Here is a 20090-nt window from a genome sequence, read left to right as displayed (position 1 = left end):
GCATGGAAAGGGTTAGCAGTGCCTTGTAAGGTTTGCATAGTGTGGTGGGAAACACACAAGATGAGGGGCAGCTGAACTCAGCCCAGCTGCCCTGGTGTCCCAGGGCCAGCTGCCAAAGCTTAGTGTCCTCCGTTGTGCAAGGCAATGACCAACTGCCTTGGAGGGTTGTTACCTGGATTAAATGTGCTAATGAGTATAGAGCTCCTGGATGGAACTGACCCCAAAGATGGGATAAAATCAATTACATGACTCTGTCATTCACGATTTTATTAACTTCTGTCTAAAATCTGGTTACCATGAGGCTTGTACCACCTCAAAAACGACTAAGTTCTTTTACTACACATGTGGTTCACTTTCTTTTTTCTGTCCTGTAATTGTGTCTCTACAGTATAAAGGATTTTCTCTCCACCCATATTCTAACCCCAATCTATGACTGTAGTAAAGACAGATAATGGTTCAATTGTCTCTAGAATGACCTATTCTATTTTGCATTTGCCCAGAGGCTGGGAAGCAAAAAGCACCACCTGGACATTTTCTATTCTTAACTGATACCCTAGCGATGTAAATGCCTTACTGGCCACTTGGAGGTCCTACGCTTAGAAAGAACCTTTATTGCCTGGAGCCATCCACTTAAATACTCAGGGAGCTGTCAGTTTACAGGAGTTTGAGCTCTCCGATGAAGTATGATAAGAGTGGCAAGGTCATGAGAGGCCCAAAGATGCTGGTTCCAGCTTCTGTCACTACCTGACTGTATGACTTGGCCCCTGAGCCTACCCAGTGTTCCTTAATCTATACCATGTAGGCAGCTATGAGTCTGCTTGTGCCTGTACCCACCCTGTCCCCACTCCAAGAGTTACTAGAGTGACTATATAAGCCAGAAACAGTAAACCAAAGCTCAAAGATGCACGGCAAGTTTATATATCCCTTTCAAAAACATAACTAATTTTCTCAGCCACCTTTGCATTTAGGAGTGCGTATGAAACACAAAGCTGGCCAATGAGAAGGAAGAGGAGGTTCATGGGTGAGCAATCTGGGAAAGCTCCATTAAAGGAGAGCTCAACCAACTGGCATGTTCCTTCCACCTCTTCCCATTGTCTTCTTCCTGCCAGGAATGCAAATAAGATGGCTGGAGGATGGCAGTCATCTTGTGGCCATGAGACAAGCATGGACTAAGGATGATGGAGCAGAAAGGTTGTGGAATCTCCTGGGTCTCTGATTACATTGTGGAGTTGCCCTTCCGGTCCTGGACTGACTATATCCAGACTTCACGTTATATGAGAAAAATAAAACCCTTCATTGGAATAAGCCATTATCTTTTTAACATCTGATATTTGCTGCTGAATGTAAGTCCGTAAGTCCTAAGTGATACAGGACAATTATTATTGAATAACTGAAACTGAGCAGGACCCTGTGGGGCTCCTGGTCAAGGAACCCCTTCAAACAGTTGCTAATCAGGGAAGGGAGGGGATGCAGAGACAAGGGAGGAACAGTTAAGAAACAATAGTGCAGCCTTGGGGCAGGGTCCTGATTCTGCCTCAAGGGATACACATACCAGTATCTTTGAGCTCCTTTACAGAACTAAGACCCCCCAAAAATGGAAGATGTTAGCATTCTTCATTCCAGATTAAAGGAACCAGAGAAACTGATTAGGAGGAGACCACCTGAGGCCAGATTAAAGGAGTGCAGGCCCTGCACACACCCTAACCTATCAATAACCCCACCCTTGAACTATTGCTGTAAAACTCCTCACCACATCCTCCCAGGTTGGGACACACAGTTTTTGAGGGGCATGAGCCCACTGTGTCCCCCGTTGTCTGGCAAAGCAATAAAGCTGTTCTTTTCTACTTCACCCAAAACTCTGTCTCTGAGATTTGATTCGGTGCCGGTGCATAAAGGCCGAGATTTCGACATCATTAGCAACTGCCTAGTCAGTCATGGAGGAAGGAAAGATTTTTTTTTCTTATTTTCTTAATCAGTACAATTGCAGGTAGTCACTAAGAGTGTCTGGCACTAAAGAGGCACTGGGTTTTTGCCTACCAATTCTAAACCCACACAGAGAGTTCATGAGTTGTTTGGCTAAAACCTACATTTTATTACCTGGTTGCAATTTCAACCTTGCAGTTCCTAAGTTTGAATCTTGACAATTGAGTGAGATAAAATACGTAAAAAGATTAGGACAGAACGTGGCACACAGCGGTTAGTACTGTGAATACTTCTGAAAACTTGACCACTTCTGTAAAGTGACCTTATATAACAGTCCCAGTGGAGATGTGTTCCTGAAATCCTAACTCTTTATATATTACTAAGAATTATGGGTTTACTCGATTCTTTAAACTATAGTACAAGTAATAAGCAGATTCATTAAAATGTTATGTATTATAAAATGCATACTAATAAAATAAAATGAAATTCAGAAAGTTATGTATGCATCTGGGAACTGCACAGCCCCAGTGTGACAAATGCAGTCGCACGGGGAGAAGGTGTTGGCTGTCATTTAATGATAGGTAATCGTGGGGCTCAAGTTAGACTCTGTCAAAGCATGGTCCCCAGTAAGAGTGTGAAGCTGTCCTTGGTGACTTTACACCCGAATGCATTGTTCTTTTCTCAAGAGTCAAATGGCTCAGTAACACATACTTCCAATAAAGGCAAGGTTTCTCCACAATGACGACAAGCTGGGAGGGTTGATACCAGGCCTGTGGATCCTTGGGGTGCTGGGGAATCCAGACACAGCTTGATGGTCAACACTGGCTCCCTCCTTAAATCTTTTACCCTTGTAGGTTTCTACAGTGTTTGAATCTGTCGTATCAAGCAGGTCTGGTTCCAGATTTTTGAATTTTTTTTTTTTTTTTGCGGTACGCAGGCCTCTCACTGTTGTGGCCTCTCCCGTTGCGGAGCGCAGGCTCTGGACGCGCAGGCTCAGCGGCCATGGCTCACGGGCCCAGCCGCTCCGCGGCACGTGGGATCTTCCCGGACCGGGGCACGAACCCGCGTCCCGTGCATTGGCAGGCGGACTCTAAACCACTGCGCCACCAGGGAAGGCCCGGTTCCTGATATTTTTGTTCATGGTTCTTTTCTTGGTGCTTAGAGGTGATTGAAGAGTCTCTCTAATTTCTCCAAGTAAAAACCGCTTACAGAATATTATGCTTTAGAGCTGTGCTAGTGAATGACATTGCTAGGTCTAGAGAACAACTTTGCCTGTCTTTTAAAATCCAACTTGATCCTCTACCTATTTCTTTGACGCAGGCTCAGGCCCTTAACTTATACATTTCTTTGGTCAGTAATTGTAGATTAAAATAATTTACTGGAACACAAAATAAATAGCTGAAAGAGAGGCTATGGAGGCATTAACAGCCCTCTTTGTGGAATACACTCAACTCAAGAGATTGAGGGTATGGGAGTTCCCTAGTGGTTAGGATTCCAGGCTTTCACTCCCATGGCCTGGGTTCAATCCCTGGTCAAGGAACTGAGATTCCACAAACCACACAGTGGCCAAAAAAAAAAAAAAGAGAGTGAGGGTAGAGGGTTCATTAGTTAAGAGTGTGTAGAACAGTTGCCATTCTTACTTTTTAATATTTTATTTTGTTGAAGTAGAGTTGATTTACAATGTTGTGTTAATTTCTGCTATGCCGCAAAGTACTCCCCCTTGTCAACCACAAGTCTGTTCTCTATGTCTGCACTCTCACTTTTTTTTAAGTGAAAGTATACAAAGACATATTGGGGAAAATATGCAATGCTAAACTACAAAGGATTTTTCATGCACACGCACATACACACATGTTTTTCTAGGAAAATAAGTTCAGAGAAAAATAACATAATAAACTAGCACCGTGTAGATTCCATTAAATGGAATATATGTGTACTGACTCCAAAAAATGATTCAGTCCTCTGTCTTCTTAACAAATAAACAGTATATTCTTTCTTTCAAAAATATTTGTTAAAATTTTGCCTTATTCTATGCCCGGTCTTAGAAACTAGAAATAAAAGATGAATAAAACATAAACGGTAACTTTAAGGGAGAGTAGCATAGCACAATAGTTAAGATTCTGGAGCCAGACTGTCTAGTTATGAATACCAGCTCTGTCACTTATGAGATCTGTGGTCATGAGCAATTATATAACCTCCCCGTGACTCAGTCTTCTCATCGACAAAATGGGCATCATAATAATACCTACTCCACAGTGTTGTTATGAAGATTAAATGAGGAGAGTGATATCATCAACATGGCGAAATAAAAGCTTTCTACCATCTTCCCCTCAACGAACACCAATTTTGACAATCACCTATGGACAAGAGGGGCTTTGCAGAAGTCTGGGATTCCAGCAGAGAACTTCCAGCACATTGTTGGAGCAAAAACAAAAGCAAACAAACAAAAAACCAAAATCTAAGACTGGACACATTGAAGAGAATGCGAGGAACTGTTTCACTTTACCTGTGTCACCCCTTCCCCCCAGATTGCACAGCTCAGTGTCAAGAGAGACCTTCTCAGCCCATGACTGCTCCCATGGGGAAAATGAGAGCGTGTAAGTGAGCTCCCGACTTCTACAGCTGAGCAGGTCACTGCCAAAGAGGTGCATTTGTTTCTCACCCCGTTCAGAAGGCCAAATCGTGAACTGCATGTCTGGGGCTGGTGAGCAGCTAAGAGAACAGCAGCCAGGGCTCAGAGTAGAACTCATCAAAGGGGCACAGATCCTACTGACCACATCAGAGACTCCCCTGGGAGGTCCCTCATGAGCCATGGGGGATGCCTCACCTGTGAATCTCCCCAACACTCTGCATGCGTTACCCACAAAACCCTCATCCCATCCCTGGCTACGTACCTGATGGAGGCAAGAGTGAACCTTTGCAAACAGCTTAGTTAGCACATGTGGAAAGCCGGCCTGCCTCTGCGGGATGAAGATGGTCCTATCGCTGAATCTACAGGGTGAGAAGGAGTCCTCCAGGGAGACAAAGGAAGAAGGAGAGGGTCTGTAACATCCAGACATCTAAGTTGCCCTTCTTAGCTGGTCTGGTGTCTTCCCAGCCCGCCTGGAAGAGACAAGCCCCAGAGCAAGAAGTGCCCCTCGGCTCTGTATAGAGTCTGTCATACAGAGTGAAGTAAGTCAGAAAGAGAAAAACAAATACCATATGCTAACACATATATATGGAATCTAAAAAAAAAAAAAAAAAAAAAAGGGTTCTGAAGAACCTAGGGGCAGGACAGGAATAAAGATGCAGATGTAGAGAATGGACTTGAGGACACGGGGAGGGGGAAGGGTAAGCTGGGACGAAGTGAGAGAGTGGCATGGACATATATACACTACCAAATGTAAAATAGATAGCTAGTGGGAAGCAGCTGCATGGCACAGGGAGATCAGCTCGGTGCTTTGTGACCACCTAGAGGGGTGGGATAGGGAGGGTGGGAGGGAGACGCAAGAGGGAAGGGATATGGGGATATATGTATAGCTGTATGTATGTATACAGGGGATGTACGTATAGCTGATTCACTTTGTTATATGGCAGAAACAAACACAACATTGTAAAGCAATTATACTCCAATAAAGATGTTAAAAAAAAAAAAGAATTGCCCCTTGGCTGGGCTGCAAAAGGTGTGCTCAGGTGTTTTACTTTGAAAACCTGATTCCTGATTCGTCAGTCCTTGGATAATTGGTCAGCTTCACGCATGACCATCGTGATTGGGCCAATTCAAATCAGCTGCAACGGTGCTGCCCCCGTGATTCCTTGTGGAGCCATCAGAACAGCTGTGTTCTCTCTACACCTGGAGGGCCCCTCATTGAAGAGATGAAGAGGAGAACAGCGTGGGGAGGGGGCAGGGCAGAGGCGATGCTGTAGACTCCAGCCTTTCTCCCTCCGCTGTCTCCGAAGAGCTCCCTCCCAAAGAGCCCAAGCCCAGCCTGAAAGACAACCAAGTCCAATTTGTATGGGTCGGTAGGGGCCAGAAACCTCCCCTTTCCCCTGCATCTTCTTAGCTGTGTGGCTGTGTGGAGAGAATTTTCAGCAGCAAGCAATAAAAGCAGGATCTCATTCCTGAATCCTCACAGGTAAGAAGACTTCTTCCTTTACAGCTGATTTTTCAAAACAAGAACTCTTGTGGGCAACCTCCATCACATTCCCTATTCCGGGTCTGACTTTGTCACCTACCATCTTTCTATCTTTTTTTTTTTTTTTTGCGGTACACGGGCTTCTCACTGTTGCGGAGCACAGGCTCCGGACGCGCAGGCTCAGCGGCCATGGCTCACGGGCCCAGCCGCTCCGCGGCATGTGGGATCCTCCCGGACCGGGGCACGAACCCGTGTCCGCTGCATCGGCAGGCGGACTCTCAACCACTGCGCCACCAGGGAAGTCCACATTTTTCGTTTTTACACCAAGTGGCTTCCTCTTCATCCCTACACCAATTAATTAATGTCCCAAAGGGGATATGGGGGCAAAGATGAGTAAGTATTAAAAAAAAAAAAGCCTGATTATGATTGCTTGGCCTCATCTCCCAAAGACTAGTTCCCAGAGCTCAGCAGTTGACACCCATCAGAGAGAAGTGATACTGGATGAATTTCAACATGTTCTTCTGGAATTCAGTAATTATATAGCTACAAGATGGTACCTGCTAACTGTACTTAAGGAGCATTTTACCTCAGGCACTAGAGATTTAGAGGATTCCCAAATACCCACAAGTAGAGGAGTTGTTTTATAGCTAGCCTTATTCACGGAGTTCCCCAGATACATGCACACTATCTTCTGTACAGCCCTGGAATATCCACTTTTTTGTTTGTTTGTTTAACCAAGCCAAAGAGTCCTAGAGAAACAGGCACGCCCCCCTCTCCTCGACCCTGTTCTGGAAACTGGAGAAGCGCTCTAGGCACAGCTGAGGCCCATTCTGTTCCATTAGAATTTGTCTCATCAGTAGAGCTTGACAACAATAATCCCTAGTCTTGCGGTTCACAAAAATGTGGTCCCCAGACAAGCAACATCAGCATCACCTGGATGGGACCTGATAGAAATACAGATTCATGGGCCCCACCCCAGACCTACTGAATTACAGGTAAGGCCCAGAAATCTGGATTTTAATAAGTCCACCATGTGATTCTAACATGCTTGCTCAAGTTTGAGAACCACTGTTGTAGTCTTGGCTGTAAAGGACCAAATCCTACATAAGTTAAGCTTTGTGTGCCATAAATTCCTGTCACAACTATTCACCTCTGCCATTGTACTGTGAAGACAGCCATGAACATTGTGTAAGATGGAGGAGCTTGACTTTTTCTTTTTTAGTAATTTAAGGAGATGCTTTTTTTAAAGTAAATTTTTATTTATTTTTGGCTGCGTTGGGTCTTCGTTGCTGCATGCGGGCTTTCTCTAATTGCAGTGAGAGGCGGCAACTCTTCGTTACGGTGCGCGGGCTTCTCACTGTGGTGGCTTCTCTTGTTGCAGAGCACGGGCTCTAGATGCGCAGCCTTCAGTAGTTGCGGCACACAGACTCAGTAGTTGTGGCTTGCGAGCTGTAGAGCGCAGGCTCAGTAGTTGTGGCGCACAGGCTTAGTTGCTCCACGGCATGTGGGATCTTCCTGGACCAGGGCTTGAACCCGTGTCCCCTCCATTGGCAGGCGGATTCTTAATCACTGTGCCACCAGGGAAGTCTGCTTGACTGTGTTTTAATGAAACTTTATTTACAGAAAATAATCAGGAGGCCAGATCTGGCCCCAGGAGGTAGTTAGGGAGACAAGGTTAGTCCTCCTACCTACTTGATCCTGATACACCTCTGAGAGTTTTATAGGATGCTTTATCAGTCAGAATTCTGATTTCATCCATGTTTCTGATCCTGGGTTCTTTTGAAGTCCTTATTGTTTGTGGATTTTTTAGAAATTTACCCACAGTAAAAAAGAAAAAGTAAAATTATAAAGTACAAAGCATTGGGTCTTTTCTAGAGGTCTGGGAAGTATGTAGTAGCCCCATTTCACAGTGAGGAACTGAGGTGCAGATGGGACACATTCAGGCCCTGCCATGCTGTGCAGTCAACATTGTGTTTCTTGAGCACAGAGACCCCATTTCCAACACACACAATAGGAACAGTGCCTTTGGGATCTGTGAGCAGGGACCTAGACATAGGATTACATTTAACAACACTGCTGGTCCCAGTCAAGCCTCCTCTAGAAACCCAGTTTCATGGTCCGTCATGTACATAGCTACACTCTGCTACTTCCTCTTATATGGGGCCACACAAACAAGAAACAATAAAAGTAGACAAAGTAGTTAATTATTGGTTCATGTATGTCTCTAGACTTTATCAATAAAAGATCCATCCGGAGATCGGATTCTGTTTACCAAGCAGCTCGTACACTTTCTTCACCATGAGCAACAGAAAAATATTTTTCAGCAGGATAGGGGTAGGTTTGGTCCAACCAGGTGGCATCTAGCTCTCATCTTGAACAGTTTTGGTGAATATGATTCCTCCAAAATTAGGTGGGGGAGTGGCAAATCCAGGAAAGGCTCCAGGCCAGAAACACAATTATCAAGAAAATTATAAACTGATGTTCCTGGGCTACTATATGAAAAGCACAGGCAGATAACCTCCTGATGGTGGGAAAAGTGGGAAACGACTTGTAATGTTTTCTCATTGATTTTTTTATTAGAATGAGCCAGGTTATCTGACAGTCACAGACAGCCTCCAGATTTCAGTGGCTTCATGCAACAAAGGATTTGGGGTGATAAGAGTGCCTCTTTAAGGGAGATTGCCTCACAGTCCAGCTCAGGGTCCAGGTCTTGCAGCTCTGCCCCTAAAACAAAGCCTCCTGCAGGATCACGTGCCTTCGGAAAGACAGAGCGAGCTGTGAGGGTTTTCCGCTGCCTCTGCTCACAGGTCACCCAGGAGTAGGTTCAGGGTGCTGCCCAACTACAGGGGGCCTGTCGTCCATATGCCTGGAGGGGGAGGAAAACCAGGCTGATACTAGTGTGATACCAGGACTCAGGATGTCTGCCACATTACATGGTGTATCTCTCTATAGCACCAAAGGGAGGTTAGCTAATACAAGAGCCACGTGCAGCTTAGAGGACTGAACAAGGAGCGTATTTTAATAGCCCTGACATATCCTGTACACTAATAAGCGATGGCATTCCCAAACACCTATTAAACACGGATCCCTGGTGTCACAGTTCCCAGCACAGGCCGATTCAGGTTTTACTGTCGGGCTCAGGTCCGCTGATGTATACAGACAGAAAGGATGCCCTGAAAGAGAGCAGACAGAGAATTAACACCATTAGGAACAAACACAGAAAGGGAAACAAAGGCCAGACAGGTTGTGAAGTGCCTGCTGGGTCTGTCCTATCTCTTTCCATGTTCTTTGCTCCGTCCTTTCAGATAGGGCACATCTACCCTCTAGAGCTTCTTGCTTTATCCCACTTCAATAAATCAGGCTGAAAGATGATATCGGGTAAAACCCTGAAAGCTAAGGGCCCAGGACTCCTCTTCCTGTGCCCACCCACCCCTCATCTGTTCAGCACATGGTTCTCCCACTAATAAATATCATTGTCTGAGAACCTGTTTTGTGCCCAGCGATAGGAGCTTTATATGCATTATCTTAACAGCACAACAGTCCTATGAGGAAGATGCTGTTGTACCCATTTTGCAGATCAGAAACTGAGACTGAGCTGAGTTAAGTAATTCCTATACAAGGTTACACAATTAACAAATGGCAAAACTGAGAACTACACTCAAGTCTGATGACTCCAAAGCCAGACTACGTTACACCTGTTGTGCTATGTTGTCTTCCTAACCGTCGCCTTTGTTTTCATTTATCAAACACTCAGAGAGTACCTACGGTGTGTCCTGCACTTTGACAAGGATCCACGAGGCAGAGAGACATGCCCTCCAGCTGTTCACAGTCTAAATGGATGCCACAAGTGTGGTGGTAAAGACGTGCTCAGGAAGCCCAGAAGCGAAAGCTGTAACCTATCTAGAGAGGTTGGAGAAGATTCCAGAGAAGAGGTAAGATCGACTGTTCTAAGGAGGAAAACTTGGGAGGGGGGTTGGGGAGCAGTAAGAGGGATGTTTTCCACCAGGCATCTCACTGTTGTGGCCTCTCCCGTTGCGGAGCACAGGCTCCGGACGCGCAGGCTCAGCGGCCATGGCTCACGGGCCCAGCCACTCCGCGGCATGTGGGATCATCCCGGACCGGGGCACGAACCCGTGTCCCCTGCGTCGGCAGGCGGACTCTCAACCACTGCGCCACCAGGGAAGCCCCTCTCTTGTGCTTTTTCACATCAGGATCCCAATGGGAAAACACAAGGCACGTGGAAGTGGAGATTGATGGGGTCCTAGCAGACATTGATCACATGCGCTCCTGGCTGTCCATGGCCACCACCATACCACGTCACACTCTGAGCAGCCCTTGGTTTCAGGCCAGCAAGGCCAGCTGTTTGGAGTTTGTTCAGGATAAAATCTTCACACAAGTGCCCATAAAGAGGATGTGGCCAACACCACTGAGAAATGGCTAGAACAGGCCCTGGGCCTTGAGCCCGGAGCTCCCAGGTGAAATCAATCCAAAATAGTTTCCCCTCAAGTGGAGGAGGGCTGGCTCTAAAGACAGAGGAATAAGGTGCTATGGTGTCAAGGTGTGGTACCCAGACAAACAGCAGCAGCATCACCTGGAAAGTTGTTAGAAATGCAAATTCTCAGGATCCCTTCCAGACCTACTGAATCAGAAAACTCTATGTCAGTTTTTAATCTGTGGAGAAATTCCAATCTATAAATTCTATTTCTTTCCCTAAAAGACACTTGGGAACTTGAAGGGCCTCCTGGGTTTGGTCATTAAACCCTTGTATGTGCCTATTCTCCCTGCCCCACTTTTTCCAGAACCAGCCTAAGGCACCTCTTGAGAACCACAGATTCTTAATATCTTCAGGGAAGCCATCACATGGCATAGGACAATGTGAGAGAGCAAAAGCAGGACTGTTGGAAGTATTGACATGTAGAGTAAAGGGTTGTTTGTTTGGGGGAGAGGCTGGAAGGAGGGGAGTGAGCCCTGGATCTTGAAAGGGTGGAAGAAGGGGTACCGTGGAGCAGAAACGAGAGGAACACTTATGGATAGTGAGTGCCACAAGAGCACGACCGTGCCCTGGGCATTGTCATAGGTGCCAAGAGGAGGGGCAGGAGACAGAGCAAACAGGAAGCCCTCACGAGGGAGCAATTAGACCATAGTACCTTAATTTTGCATACTATTGATGGAGCATCTACCCTGTGCCAGACACTCTGAAAGCAAAGAGACAGTACAGAGGAGTGGGGAGAATGTGGACCCTGCAGCCAGACCGCCCGGGTTTGAATCCCCACTTGGGGCGATGCTCAGCCAGTGGGACCTGTATAGCCACACCAGCTTTGTTTACCGGTAGCATCTGTTCTGAGTGGGCACAGCCTTGCCTCTGATTGACCAGTGTTTTGATCATCCTAGTTGTTACGTCTTTTGAATATCACCCATGTTGTCACTTTCTGCAGAGTTGAATTTAAGTTATTAAGCATCTACACACCTCGATTTCCTCATCTGTAAAACAGGAATAGTAACGTTACTTACCTCAAGTGTTAGGAGGATTAAATGAGTCCACAGAATGACTGTGCTTAGAATGATGACTGGTGCATACATTCTCAAGAAATATTAGCTGTGATAATTCTTCTCTCCCAAAGTATGAACAGTGCCTGAGTAAAGGCCAGCTTCTCAGAGTTAAAATGTCCAGAGTGGCCTGAGTTGCTAAAAGCAAAAGCTTGCTTCTGATAGGATTTAATTCCAGGGCTCGACACCCACCCAGCTCAGAGCAGGAAGAGGCAACCTGCTCGATGGAGATGGCTAGCGTGGTGGGGACATGACACCATCGTCTGTCTGCAGCCAGCGCAGGGCCATTGCACACGTAGACAAACTTGCTCCCCTCCAGAACATGCATATCTTCTGGCCCAAATGCTGGAATAGACCCTTGGAGTCCATTCAAATGTGGAGAAATATCGTGATCCAATCAAAACCGCTCCAGCCTGTTGGCTCTTATTTTTGATAGACAGGATAAGCAAACTCTGCCTAAATAAGAACTGGTAATAAATATTCTCTTTTCCTGTCTTTCTAATGCTTCCAAGTCAAATGGTCCAAGTCTAAATGTCTCACGGGGAATCTCTGAAGGATTTCTGAAGCGTTTATTTGGCGAATAACAAAAATTCTTTATGTTATACAGACCTTTCACGTATATGTGACACTCACAATCCAGTTGAGAGAAAAGTAGGACAAATGACCTTAAGTTCAGCCTAGATGGTTGGAGACTGAGGCCTGGTGAGTGTAGGTGGCTTGTCCGGAGGCTTATGGACATTTATGGTGGGGCAAAGGGCAGGAAACCATCACTCTAGAAATCTACAACCTTTCCTATTCATTGGCTAATAGGAGCCCTCTTTTGGAACACTACTCCCCAAACTCTCACCCACCTCAGCTTATTTTGAAGATGCCCACATGCACAGACACACACATACATCAATAACAACCGTTTGGCTTCAGGTGAGAAAGGAAGTGGCTCATCCTGGCAAAGATTGGAGACCCCTGGCCATTCACCTTCCACCACCACCTCCCTTCAGCACAAACCATTGAAAGCTGGTTCTATACATGTGCTCATGCTTTCCGGACACAAAAGAGAGAATTAGGTACATATCTCCTGCATCCTAAAATAGACGTTTGAGGATGGGGCAGAATGAAATATTGTTTTATTCCTATTTTATTGTTTTGATGCAATTTTAAAAGGGATTGTTTACATTCCCTTTCTGGTATTTCATTGTTAGTGTAAAGAAGTGCAACTGATCTCTGCATGTTAATCTTGTATTCCGCTACCTTGCTGAATTTGTTTATCAGTTCTAGTAGTTTTTGTGGGGATTTGCTAGGGGAAATATTGTTTTAAATATTTAAAAGATCTACATATATCCCTATAGAGAGACAGTCAACTTCATACACAAATAGCATGATATGCAAGTATTAAAATGTGAAAGAAATTGAAGTGGTAACTTGTGCCTTTTCCAGCCGACCTGGCAGGAAGTCATCACTTGCAACCATGGAGAAAAAGAACTACACAAAATAGCCTATATCATATCATAGGTACAAACATGCAAATATATTCAATATATATTTGAGATCTCCAACTACCAAAGTAATCTTCATATCCTTACAGAAGTATAATGAATAAACAAATAAAAGAAACCTTCCTTTCCACCATGAGACACCGTGAAATCAGCTGAAATGCACCCAAGTAGTTTAATCCTATAACATTCTTCTAAATTTGGGCCCAAGAGGCACTGCCACAATTTTGTTAGTCAATTAGACAACGATTTCATGAGAGGTGCCTCGTATGCATATCTATATATTTGTTCTGTACTGGAGGCAAGGAGGGAAGGACCCAAACAAGGAGACAGCACGGTGCCTCTCCAGGAGCCATCTAATCAGGCATCCTATGAAGATCCTCGTTCCTATGACGATGACACAAGAACAAGGAGTACGAAGGACAATCCATTCTTCCTTCCAAATACATCCAACTCCTTTTTGGTCTTCTGACACTAATGAGAACCCTAATGCAGACCCTCCATCAGCCTTTCCTCCTATCCTGGCCAGCTTCCAGCCTTTCCTCTTGGGTTCCCTTGAATGGACCTTGGCCAGATTAATTTTTCTAAACCAGGCACAAGCAAACCAGTGGTAGCAGCCTAGCTTCTCAGCCACAGGGAGTCACTGCACACTCTGGCCCCTCACCAGCCATTGCTCCCGAGGCGAGTCTGCCACTGCAGCCGGAACAGCTTTGATGGGACCACTCTCTCCACTTTAATCCACCTAAGGATCCCTTCCCCTCCTGCTCACCTTTTCCAAGTGCTTGGAAATCTAACTCAAATCCCATCAATTCCACAAAGTCTTCCTTGACTCCTCTAGTCTGTAGGGTTCTCCTTTTCCAAATTCTAATAGCAATAGAATTTGCTGTGTCTCTCTTTGCCACCAGGTGGAGAAAAAAAAAAAAATGATGCAAAAAGTGAAGCCACTGGACAGAGAGAAGCTGAGATAGGAGGGGCGTTTTATGCACACATCTAAGAATCTTTCCATACTTTCTGAAATTAGGCAAGGGATAAATAATTTTTGATTCCCTTCCAACCAGAATGGCCAAAATAAAGTTTTAAAAAAAGACCAACTAACGTTGGCAAGAGTATTAAGCAAATGGAACATCATTTACTACTAATAGGGGGGTAAATTGGTCAATCACTTTGGGGAAATACTAGTAACCACTACAGTTTAGCATAAGCTTAATCCATGAGCCAGCAATTCCAACAAAATAAGTGCACATATGCACCGGGAGAGATGCCCTGGAATGTGTACAGCCGCACTAATTGTAATAGCCAAATACTAGAAACGACCCAATTGTTCATCAACCGTAGAAGGAACAAATAACGTCAATGAATAAATACAATGACAAAATACAGCAAGGTAAGTGAATAAACTCAGCCACATACAACGACACAGGTAAATCTCACAAAGACAGTTGAATGAAAGACGCCAATCACAAAAGAAACAAGGTAATGGTTAGAAAGGAGCACAAAGAGTTTTCTGAGATTCCGGTAACATTCTGTTAAATGATGTGGTTACATGGATGTGTTTATTTTGTGGAAATCAATCAAGCTGTACACTTCTGATAAGTGCAATTTCTCTTATACATGTTATACATAAATTATATTTAAAGTGTGTGTGTGTGTGTGTGTGTGTGTGTGTGTGTGTGTGTAAAAGGGAGACAGACAGAGATGCTCCTGCCTGGAGAACAGGAAGGGAAGGAAATAGCCCAGAGACCATAAATAATATCTGTAAGCACTAAGGGCTAGCTTCACGGTGTGGGAGCTTTGCAGTTGCACCAGGCCTTGTATAGACAGGGTCCCAAACTTGGATCGATGCTATGCTGTCACTGGCTTACAATTCTTAATAGCTTTTGAAACAAGGGCCTGCATTTTCCCTTCAGCCTAGGCTCTGCAAATTATGTAGCCAGTGCCGAGTACAGGTGTATTGTCAGCTCCCAGTATCCAGAATTCCTCTAGTAGATCTGAGAGAAAGTCACTGAATTGAATAGGCTCAACCTCCGAAGCCCTTTTGGATGCCTTTTCAAGGAAACTGGAACTGAAGCCGCCTTCCCTACTATAAAGTCCTAGAGAAGCCAGTTGATTTCAAAGCCCACAGTAGGTCTAAAAGGGATGGGGAAGGGAGGGGTAGAAGAAGCTGCTACGCTCTGAGTCCTGAGTTAGTTCCTAAATGAATCAGGAAAGCCACTTGGTTCAGAGGAGGGTGTTATTTCCTCATGCAGCTGGTACCTCCTCCCATCAAGGACCAGACTGATGAGTTTGGGAACCACTGGGCCTGCTTGTCTCAGCCCCCCTTCTCTCCTCCAGGGAATGAGCTGCCCTTGGGCATCAGGCGGTTTCTGGAACTGCTCCAGAGCTTGGGCTTTCCAGCATGTGTGTGGCAGGGTACGAGCATACCTAGTTCTGGAGGCATTGACAGAGCAAAGCTGTGACCTCCGTCCTGGCTTCTCTCTGCCTCCCCTTTATCTTCCTTCTCAAATCATTCAGAACCTGGGCAGGGAAAAGGGGAGCCGACCAGGTTTCGAACCTCCTAGAAAATAACTCTGCTTTGCCTTCTCTTTAAAACATGGCAGTAGAACGCTTGTGCAAGAGCCACCTACAAAGTGTTCCCTGGCCGCATCCACACTATAGAGGCCAGGCCCCCCAGCTGGCCTTTGTGTGTGCTTGGCTTTTAGGCAGCAGGCCCTGCATCTCAGATAAAACAAGCTTCTCCTTCCTCCGGAGACCGATGAGCTTCTCCCCGTCTTCTTCCCTCCCTCCCGCTACTGGGTGCCTGTGGAGAGAGGAATCCAGGCTGCTGTCACTGGGCAGCCAGGCCACCAAAACTACTGACTCTGCTTCAGGCCTGGGCATCCAGATAGGTGGGCTTGTCACCCCGAAATCATTTTCTGCTGAATTAAATCCAATTCCATGCCCTGGGTTCTATAGCTGATACCACAGCCTGCCCATCGCCTCTGTTTTCTGCCTGAATTTTGCTCACAGTTAATCTGCTGAAATCCCAGGAGATTTTCAGGGGTTATTTCACTTGAAAGGAAGAGGCCTCTGATTTTTAACTGAGAGTAGATAAAATTCCCAGGGTACTCCTCAGGCAAACAACCGCTCCTGCTGACTCCAGGTAAGCATTCTGGTGGTGGCACTCAATTTCAGTTAGCCCCAAGGACACCTTTTCTTTCTTTCTCATGTGACAGTAGCAATAATAACTTTTTTTCTTTATCTGCTATCAACCTACAGAGTTCCAATTTTTTGCGACTCATCTTTGGAGAAACCGTCTCTTCGTGGCTCATTCTATCCATAGGATCTTTCACTTGAATAATTTCACAGCACCTGCATTTATTCATTCATTATCTGCTTATTCTTCAACATAGAACTAAGTGGACATTTATTCCCCTTACCGTACTATCCCTTCACATTCATTTCTTTATGCTCATCAACGTCTGGTTCGTGGTACCCTTCCAAAGATGTCTTCCTTGATTAAGTCCATCCTACTCTGACCAGGGTCCTCTGACCTTATCTCTTTCTTCTGTGTCCACTCAGTATTAACTGCTAAGTCTGACCCAAACTTCCCAATACGAACTCTCATAGCTCCCCATACATCTTTCTTAAAGCGAGGAAAGTCTGATGATTTTCAAATGAGGAGGAATATTGGCAGCGAGTCAGAGTCTAAAGGGAGGGTCCTTAAAGGTCCTTTGTATTTTATAAAAAGCATGTCCAATATTACACTGTATTTCAAACAATAAATACTTGTGTCAATTTTTAATATAAACTACATGAAGTATATCTCAATAAAATATCCCTGACCTGGGGGAATACAATGAAAATATAGTGATTCTCAATGGGGACTTGTCCCTGTAGGGAATGATCAGCCCCTGAGCCAGGAGAAGGCAAGGTTTTTCTGTCCATCTTCCCTAGAAGCACCAGATTCATCTCTAGCCCTAGAACAAAGGACATGTTTCATAAGCCTTTGTTCAAACTCTTTTCCCTACCTGGAGTGCCCTTCCCTCCTCTCTATGAAACCCCTTCTATACTTAATGAGCTATTACAAATATCACTTCATACTCTAAGCCTTTCTTGGTTCTACCAAGTGGTCTTTCCTTCTTCTGAATGCCCTGTAAGAGGCCTTATCTATGGCACTAATTGCACTGTGGCAAATACAATATTAACACATTTTTATCCACCCATCCTCCAGACAGTAAGCTCCCTGAGGATAGGAACCACGCACAGTATGATTTTTTTTTTCCAGGAGATGGTGAGTTTTATTTTGTCTTGTCTGGATAGAGATTTGATTTGCTCTCGAATGTTCCAGGGTGGTGAGAGACTAGGAGAAAGCACAGAATGCAGAGGTCTATTTGGTGTAAACTTCTCCCTCATTTTCACCTTCACCATCGATGCCAAGAGCAGCACACTTGCTTGCAGAACTGAATTTAGAGGCTGGATTTTCTTCAGCTTTCTTTGGCTCAGGTGCAGACCTGGAGTCTTGATGCTTTTTGCCATCTTTCCTGTCTGCCTCCTTCCAGTGGTCTTTGTTCCCTCCATCTCCTGGACCATGGCTGGAATCTCCACTTTGGCCTTTTGGGGCACTCACCCCATCTACTTTATTTTCATCTGCTTTCCTTACTGGTCCTTCCTCAGATGGTTGAGCTGAAGCTACTTTCCCTCCACCACTTGTACGGGACTGCTGCTCTGTGTCTGAGCTCTGAGATCGATCAGGAGGCTTAGAACTTCGTTTCACACAAGCATTCTCCTTTGGTGGAGGGGTTGGTATTACCTTTCGAGGCTGTTCAGGTTTGGGAGGCTTAGAAGCTGGAGACTGACAGTCTTCCTCTTTACTGGGTGTTTCATATTCTAGCGACTTCTCACTCTCTCTCCTTCGTGCATCCTGGTCTGACTTACTTCTTCCAGATGTGGCTGAGGTCCCAGTCTGTGATGACTCATTTCCTGCCCTCGGCCGTTCCCGTTCCTGAGTTTCTTCACTTCGCCAGCTTGGGTGTCTCTCCCGAGGCCGTCGTTCTAGTTTCGGCTCATCCAGCTGACGCCGCGGTTTCTCCTGTTCCTTCTGTAGCCGCTCTTCCACTTCTCGTTCTCTAGCAGCTGTGTCAACAGGCTTTGCTCCTCCAAAGATAGAGGCTGCTCGACTGGACTGGGAGGTGCTAGCAGAGGAATCCTCTTCCTTAGGAGTACTCTGAGGCTTTAGGTTCAGTTTGGGTCTTTGCGAGGGACCTCTATCGTCACGCCTATCATCACCCCGAGAGTAATCATCTTTGGAGCTCCATGACCGGTCATCTTGTCATCATATCTGTCTTCACAGGGTCCCCGCCTCCTCCGTAGTGGTCACCCCTACGGTACCCACTACCAAATGCTCTTCTGCCACTGCCTATCCTGGAATAGTAGCCTCTATCATGGTCTCTGCTGCCTCGGTCATCACAGCGATCTCGGCCCCCGTATCGATCCATGTCCCGGCGTGGGCCATCACGGTAACTGTCCCGATACCCATCACCATATCGGTCTGAATCATAACGATCTCCATACTTGTCTCCAAAGCTATCATCACCTCTTCTAGGTGGGTAGTCATCAAAGCTGTCTATAGCAGGACGGGCCCTCCAGTCTGTATCTGTTCTGTCAGAATCCCGATTTCTATCTCTGCCAAAAGAACGATCATCCTGTCTTTATCCTGTGCTTGATCAGCAACGTCCACTCGAATTCTCCTGTTACCTAGAGACTCTTCACTGAGGCTCGGGGCATTGAGCAAGGAATCCAGGTCCTCAAACTCAGCGTTACCAAAACCTTTCAACCTCTCAGGATTGCTGGGTTCACATTATAAACGCACTGCGCTTATATTTAAACGTCTGAAGGAATTCTAAAGAATCCCTTAATGGAGTCTTCTATCACATCACAGGGCAGGTTCCCTAGAAAAGCAGGGTAGGGTGGCGATTTGGGAAGACAGCCCCAGTGGATATTGGATTCCCGAGCAGCCCGTGGAGCAGTGGGCAGGATGGAAGGGTCGACTGGAGGTGCCCCATGCACATCATCATCATTACAATGCCAAGTGGTTGAAACATCTCCTTCTAGGTCATCTGTTTCATCAGCCCAGCTGACTGGTTTAGGGACATAGGTGCTCCCTCCAGCAGTCCCTCCATCCTCAGCCAGGAGGTCCGTTAGGGAGATAGTCTTCCCCTTCCTATTCTTCACTTTTGCTGAGGCCGCCATGTTGGGAGAGGGAGAGAGAACGCAAAGGTCACAGTATGATTTTTATTCCAGAACCCTAAGATACATCAAATATCACTTCATTCTTTCTCTAAACCAAATTAACTTAGTTCTAAGCTCTATCACCTAGCTGGAGAAACATTACATTTCAGCCTTTGGTGAGCTTCCTTCTCCCATCTGCCGTCCTACCGTCACCATGAGACTATACAACATTGAGTATACAGGGGAGCATATTACATGAGCAGGGTGTCCTCCTTTGAGTAGGGTGGTGTCAGCTTTGGTGCTCACTGCCAAAGCCCACATGGTCAAGTTGAAGCAGGTGGCTCCACCACCTCTTGCCTATTTCCAAAGTCCAGTCTAAGGCCCATTCTCAGCAAGGTCTTCCCAACCTTTCTATCAGGACAGATCTTTGTCTCTTCTGAACCCCATCTCTTGATCCCCCCATTTGATGTTGACTGCATTCTAGCATATGCCTTGGCATCTATTTTGTACACACTTACTCCCTCCAGTTTGCCCCATCCCTAGTCTCCCCCTAGTCTTCAGGGGAAGAAATCATCGTAGTCACATTCACCTCCTGTACTAGTAGCTAATGTAGTGCCTCAAATACTAACGTATTGAGTGAACGGTTAATCTTCTGCTCTTTCATCTTCAGTCCCGGGAGACACTTCCTGAGACATAGGATCCATCCTGTAGGACTCAGCCCAGACCTTCCTTCCTCGGTAAATTTCTTTACCTGTCACCACAGCTATTTGTGTCATTATGTAATCTTGTTTGTACCACTAGATTGCAT

The 20090-nt window shown here is 45.7% G+C and overlaps 1 pseudogene across 1 annotated transcript; it reads right to left on the bottom strand.

Moving 5' to 3' along the window:
* Window positions 1–17338: 17338 nt before the first annotated feature.
* Window positions 17339–19318, bottom strand: LOC116756808 (annotated as a pseudogene). The gene has a single exon (XR_004350760.1). The product of XR_004350760.1 is annotated as a eukaryotic translation initiation factor 4B-like (transcript).
* Between the last annotated feature and the right edge of the window lie 772 nt (window positions 19319–20090).

Source organism: Phocoena sinus, chromosome 7 (genome assembly GCF_008692025.1).
Source record: "Phocoena sinus isolate mPhoSin1 chromosome 7, mPhoSin1.pri, whole genome shotgun sequence".
Lineage (NCBI taxonomy): Eukaryota > Metazoa > Chordata > Mammalia > Artiodactyla > Phocoenidae > Phocoena > Phocoena sinus.
The sequence above is the reverse complement of the archived record's forward strand: the minus strand, read 5'-3'. Positions and strand labels throughout refer to the sequence as shown.